Source organism: Abrus precatorius, unplaced genomic scaffold (assembly GCF_003935025.1).
Source record: "Abrus precatorius isolate BTA unplaced genomic scaffold, Abrus_2018 Scaffold0, whole genome shotgun sequence".
NCBI lineage: Eukaryota > Viridiplantae > Streptophyta > Magnoliopsida > Fabales > Fabaceae > Abrus > Abrus precatorius.
Genome location: NW_020874290.1, coordinates 1,738,168 through 1,745,667, shown reverse-complemented (window position 1 = coordinate 1,745,667; position 7,500 = coordinate 1,738,168). Strand labels below are relative to the sequence as shown.

General features: G+C 36.3%; 1 pseudogene; it reads left to right on the top strand.

Moving 5' to 3' along the window:
* Nucleotides 1-3,532: 3,532 nt before the first annotated feature.
* Nucleotides 3,533-5,127, top strand: LOC113850683 (annotated as a pseudogene).
* Nucleotides 5,128-7,500: the final 2,373 nt, after the last annotated feature.

Genomic DNA, 7,500 nt, shown 5'->3' with positions numbered 1-7,500 from the left:
TCGGTCTATTTCCGGCATCATATCCATAGTTAGCGTATTCATCATAGTTAGAAGCTCCAGCTCCATATCAAGGTCACGGTCGATATCGTCACTATCATCAATATCGTCACTATCGTCACTATCATCAATAAGAAAACCCTTAGGCTTGTTATCCAGGAACTTTTTCAGAAATACTGTAATGAAAGGAACATAGGAGTTTGTCGCTAGGTATTTGACCAAATAGGATCGTCCAGTTCCTATAGAACCTATCACTAAAATACCCCTAGGGGGGGTAGGGCTAAGCGGAGCGAAAAGGGTTTTCCATGAGATGGGAAATGAAAACTATTAGCCCCCCACAGGGTTTGTGAATAAGTAATTGTCTGATAATGAGCAAGGAATATCCGTCTTTCTGCTAAACAGGATGTATTGAACTCATAATGCATTAGATACTTTTTATGAATGTCAACTAAGTATCGTAAGTAAATTGCTCCCGGTTGTTCAATCATTTGATAACCAGAGTTATTCTTTGATAAATGATCACTATGAGTCAGACTCAATAGAATTTGATCAATCCTTGTTTCTGTCGTTAAGGTAGAGAACTGAACCAAGAATTCTCTTTCTTTATCATCAATCGAATCACTGTTCGAGACCCAGGATTCTATTTTATCATCAATCCAATCACCATTCACGTTTTTTATTTTTCTTATCAAGGAATAGATCGCTTTACTTGTATGACTTACATGTCTCGTATTTCTCGAAAAAGCGATTCGATTGATGGGATTTGGTATGATACTTATGAGATCGATGAGATTCCAATATTTCTTCTTAGAACGTATTGATTTGACCCCATAAGCGGGACCACCACCCCATAGCATGGGGCCACCAGAAGCAGAACCCCGTATTTCTTCTAGAGAATCTCCTAATTGTTCCAGAGCAACTAGAAAGAGATTCTTTAACCAGAAAGAATTCAGTTCAGATGTGGGATACCTATCTAGAAGTTTTCGCAACTCAATCATGTATGATGGAATCATCAAAGATTTGACCTTTTCGAACTCTGTCTGTAACTCACTATAGACTCGAGAAACAAAGAGAAGATGTGTACGAACGAGATATCCAGCAACAAGAAGAAGGAAAAGGATTGAATAGAGGAACTCCCGAACATTTAGCGATCTCAGATGTGTCGATATCAATAGTGATTCATTATTTCGATGAAAAATTTCTTCGGATAGAAGAAGATTATGTAAACAATTACTCGGAATCTCACTTATCAGATTCCATATCTTACTTATCAGATTGCATTGTGAAAGACACAATGGAATCTGAAGAATTCGCCATGATATATCTGATCCATGCATAATATCATGAAAAATGGATACAAATTTTTGGCTGCTACTTAGTATCGGCAATAGGTCTGAAAAAGTATCTAAAAATATGAAATTTATATATTTGTACCCTGTCGAGGTAAGGAACCATGGTATATATGTTTGGAATAGATTCCATTTTGAAAGAGTTGAAAAAGCACTATCTCGTTGAAAGGTTCTATACATCTGCCCTTTCTCAAGGCATTTTTTTGGACAAGGACTCCGTTTTTTCCTCTTTTCGGATGGTAAATATTTCTCAGAACATGGAGTGTGAATCAAACCCATGTTTGAATTGAAATTGAGATACTGATGCAAGTTCTTCCCTTCTGAATCAGGTAGATTCATATCTGAAAGAGATTGACAATAAGTTCTTTCAAAATTGACTATTTGTCCCTCTGTTAGAGGTGTTCCAGAAATGTCTGCGATCGAGTAAATAGCTCTACGAACGAATGGATCGGATCGAATTGGAAAATGGAAAGATTTGTACAAGTTATACCCTTCGTCGCCACTTTGCGGAAAATCGTTAGGTATCAATATGTTAGATACCTGTGACTCGATTGGTGAAATAGTATCTCTCCCCCAAAAAGCATGTTTTTTTTTACCACCGCAAAAAGAAAATATTTTGTTGCGAATGAACAAGATATTGAGGAATTGTCCATACGTAAAATCATTATTATTGATACAGGCCTTTTCCACATAAAAAGGGAATCTTTTGTTACAATAGAAGCAGAAGTGATATCGATTATTCAAGAATCGAAGTCGATTTGCTTTATAAAAAGAGGATATCAATGAACTTCTATGAAATGGTTTCACGGGATTCAGCCAATTGTCTTGATCGTGGGATATCGTTGAGAAATAGGAATCCGTGTTATCAAAAGATTTCCTGCAATTCTTTCTAGTATGGAATGAGTCAATCATCCACTTTGGTATCTTATTGAACAAAAATGGTGATATTGTTCCTCCATTGATCAAGAATTTCGATTTTTGGGAAGTATCATGGTCATCCAATAATAAGGGTTTCCTTTTTTTTCAAATGAAAGATTTGAAGACCTATTGATTCTAACAACTGATTACAGAGTGGATCATTCGGACCTTTCAACTCATAGATGTGGATCTCGGACCTATGAATGGGGATACTCCCGAAACTCACAAAGAAAAAAGGAAGTGAGTTAGACAAAAAGAGAAGAAACTTGGACAAAAAAAAGAAGTAACTTGGACAAAAAGAAACAAATGACTTAAACAAATATTTTTGTCGATAACCTCAGACCATCAATCGATATTGATTAATATTAATCGATCGAACACTACTTGAAAACGGCTATTCTGCTCAGAAATGAAATGGTCAAATGTTCCTGGAAATTCTTGCTCCCATTGGACCATTTGTATCTATATGCATTAGGATCCCGATTCATGGATCTCTCCGGTTCGAGAAATAAAATAAGAAGATCGAACCATTTCTTCTGACTCTTTTTCAAATTTGATAAATGTTGGTTGATCGTGTATTTCATTATAGTTCTATGATTCAGAGTATCATTTCCTATTTGATACCTTTGAATTCCATATTCGAAGTTGCGATCGATAAATACCGGAATAAGTTTGTCCTATCACGGGTATTCTGTAAATATTCCATTCCAAAAGAGAAAATCGAAACAATTGGATTTTTGGAGATCTGGATGCAATTACTAATATGATCTGACCAGTAACAGATGAAAACTTCATTCTCGATTCTACAAAAATTTTTATGAAATCCTGTTCTTGCTTCTCTTCGATGGAAATTTGATTTTCTCCAGAATGTATCTAATTATTTGTCCTAATTCTTCTTCTGATTGATCTAGTTCCAACCTCTGATCAAAAAGATATGATTTCGTTCTATTATTCTTAACAAGTTTAGTAATGAGCAAACCCTATTGTTCCGATGAGAGAGAAGAACCACTGATTAGTTTTCGGGGAAATTTCCAAACGAACCAATTTCAACGAAATCTTATCAATTTCTTATTACTATGTTCAACTCTATGTATTCCTCTATCGTAGTAGTACATTGAATGTACAGAAAGTGCTAACAGAGTTTCTTTTTCTATAAACGCTGCTCTAGAGAATGTTTGCGGCGCTTAACGATTGTATTAAAAACTATCTTTGTAGCTCCAGATGTTTCTTCTATTGCTCCTTCTACTATCTGGACTATACCAGAAACAATGTACGGTCTAATGAGCTACTACGAATATTATACTCTGGGTGGGCAAGCTTCTATTCTGTTTATGGTTTCTTGCTATATGGTTCATTCGGGGAGAGATCGACTTCAAAATAGAATGGTCTTATATAATACACAAATGTTATTAATAATCCCAGGAATTTAATTCGCGTATATCCATCACGTGTAGGAATGGTTCAAGCTTTCCCCAGCCCCTTCTCATCAATGACTCCTGACGATACGAGGAGTGCTTCGTTCGATAAATTCCTATATTCTCTCATGCTATTTCTGAGATGTTTTGTAATTTTCACAAACTTCCATGGACTGCAGAAGAAGAACATGCCTATTCCCACTCGGACCAAACATAATTACTTGTTCAACATAAACTAATAAAGGTGAACGAGCAGTAAACAACGAATCCTTCTTGCATAAACAGATTCATTTTGCAAGTTCGTTCATTACGGTAGTCCTACCAAAGATCGTACTAATGACTTATACAATACTATAGAATTTCGATGCGTAGATCTACTAGTTGGTTTCACCTTCAGAGATAGAGGTATATAGGAGCATCCGTCGACAAAAGGATCACCCTAAGATGACATCTGTGACTATCTGAGAACGAATCAAATCAACATGGTTCATTTTTTAACTTCTCGACCTCGTTCCGTGGGAACAAGTCATAAGATTGAGAAAAATCGATCATTCACAACCACTGATGAAGCATCCCGAAAATAAATTCAAATATCCTTTTGAAAATTCAAAAATCGAAAGGATCGGTCTTAGACATACGCTACGAGCAATCAAAAATTAAAGAAGAACTCATCTTCTTTTCTTATCACTTAGGAGCCGTGCGAGATGAAAGTCTCATGCACGGTTTTAATGAGAAAAGAATAGGAATCCTCTTTCGACTCTGACTCTCCCACTCCAGTCGTTGCTTTTCTTTTCGTTACTTCGAAATAGCTGCTTCAGCTTCAGCCACCGAATATTTCGATATTCCTTTTTATTCTCATCAAAGAATGGCATCTGTCTTAAAATCCAGTTATCTTTAGCATGATATTGGGGAATCTTATGCATTACCAAACAAGCATGAAACGTATCTTATTCTGTCATAGGTCAAATCGATAATGTAATATTGGAATAATTGTTGGAGACTCAATGGTGGATATGCAAGCATATAACTTATAAGTTCTCATATCTTCATGAATCTAGGAACTTTTGCTTGCATGTATCATCATTTGGTCAGTACCGAACTGATCTAATCATTTTCAGATTATGCAAGCTCCATTATACACTCAAATCCTTTCTGGATCTCTTTAGCCCTATTCTCTTCATACTCTAAGAGTCTTCTCCACTAGCATTTTCGAAACTTGCTTATTGTGTGAGGCAGGCAGGCTTATTATTTCTTGGTTTCAATGGACTCCTTACGAGCGTTGTTTCTATCTACTATTATCTAAAAATAATCAAGTTATTAATCTTGACGAAACCAAGAAATTAACTACTTCACGTGCGAAATAAGAGGCCACTTTAATATCAAACAATTCCATCGAATTGAGTATGATTGTATGTGTGATAGCATTCTACTATACTAGAATATCATGAACCCGATATGAAATTGCTCAGATACCCTTTTTAGCTTCGAGAATCTATTTCTTAGTTCAACTCTTATCTTACTAACTGATATTATCAAAGAAATTAGTAATATTCTTGTTCCGCCCAAATGTATACTTTGGGTTATGAATATAAATAATATCTGATGGATCGAGTCGATTCCATGGTTATAAGTTCATCCATACCGACCAGACCGAATAGGGTATAACATTCTCATTATGAGAAGGGGTCATTCAGCGTAACTAATAGATTACTATGTTACATATATAATCTGCGTTTCCATTCCATAGATTAGGAATATGCGTAATCGACCGCTTTTTACATATCTCTCATATTTAGGCCCTATCACCTCTTTTGGCTTCTATTGAATCGAGAAATAGATTTGATGTCCATTTTTTTTTGATAGAATATATATAAAGATCCTCCGAATAATTCAAATTGAACCAATTGGATGTCCGACTCGGCCTATATACATGACCAATCAATAAAAAATACTCTAAATCTACCTTTGCAAATCCAAACACAAATAGAATGATCAAAATTTCATGCAATTATCCGCAACACGTCAAGATGCCTTGCGTGTAATTAACACGACTCATAAATCTTGATAATACCGAGTTCGCCTCTCAAGTTCATAATATTGAACTCTCTTGGAATGTGGAATAAATTGTCAGCAGCTGATCACGATAATCTCTGGAATATCTATTCTTATTAATTATGAACTGGCCCTATCTTTGAAAAAATTTCTTCTTGTTCCGCCACCCCCCCGAGTATATGCTTCAAAAGAATCACCACAGGGTAGATTGATACAATAAAACCCTGTAAAATGCCCACCGTAACCCGCGGATAAATACATTACATAGTCCGTTTTAGGATGGCGACTTATCCATTCAATGACTTTGCACCGGACGTTCCCAAAATGGGACTGTACTCTCGGTCGGTGAATTCAAAATAGACGCCTGTTGGCAATTCAAACCTTCCTTCTCCTTTCGGGACCTATCCAAAAGAAAGAGAATTCAGTACTTCTTGGTCATGAATATCTGAAATAGGACAAAACCGCCCCGTAGATCTCTTTTCTTCGAACAAAACAATTAGAATTAGGCTCGGTCAACTGGAATTGTATTATCGATATAGGGATCTTTCATTGAGAGATCCATATCCATCGACCTGAGACGAAGAGAAAAAAGGTCATCCATTTTTTGAGTATTCAGTTAAACCAATGATCGTTATTGAGTAGATACAACAACCATTCATCCGGGGATAAAAAGCCATCTTTTTCTTCAACAATCTTTGTCATTGATCCCAATAGCTTCCGTTAGAAGAACAGATTTGATAAATATGATAACTCTCAGATAGAGTATTAGAACAAAAAATCCATTAGATAATGAACTATTGTTCTAACCATTCTTGGCAATGAATCAACAATTCAAAAATTCTTTCTTGCTATTCTTGAGAAACCAGCGTTTATATATGTAGTAGAAGATCTGTTTGGGAATAAGAAACCCCTGACATCTCTCATCTGCAAAGAATTCTCGATGTGACAAAACAGAGACAAAAGGCTGAGTCTTAAGGAAAAAGAGGTGATCCGCAGGCCAAATGAATGCTTATTCGATAAAAGCCTTGTTCTTTGGAAATCTATCTCGCTGTCTGGTCTGCATGGTCCACCCTGTAAGAACTCTGAATCATTTTCTTGAAGCTCATCCTCTTCATCATAAATATCTGCTTGCCCCGAAATGACCTGGCCCAATAGGAAATCCCAATTTCATTGGCCTTCGATAAATCAATAGAAAGCCCCAAGGCGCCCATATTCTAGGAGCCCAAACTATGTGTGATTGAAAAAATCATCCTCTATCTGTTTGGTCGAGGACTCCTCCCCCTTCTTCAACTCCGATTCATATTTTTCATGAGAAATCTCTGATCAACGATAGAACAAATCCATTTGAATCATATTTAAGGATTCCTTGGTTCGGACCGAAGAAATCAATGTCACTCGAATCATTATCAAACTGACTGCAATTTTTTTCTGTCCGTGAGGATCCCCACCAGAGCGCCTTCTACTTCTAATAGCCATGACTACTAGATTCAGAATATATTCTCAACGAGTCCCATAAAAAGTGATCCCATTTTTTTCATCAGGTCCGAGACCAAAGGTCTTGAGCGACCGATCCGGCAGAACAACTCAAAGATAAAGAAATCGTAATTTTCTCATGCTCCTTCCAAGTTCGAAGTACATTTGTACAATAGAATCCCCCTGTTACATGATTTCTTCTTCATATAGATAAATATAGGATCTATGGAGCAATTACTTAGAAGTACATTTTGTGAAACAAGCCCTTCCTATCTGATAGAAAGAGATCCCATGAT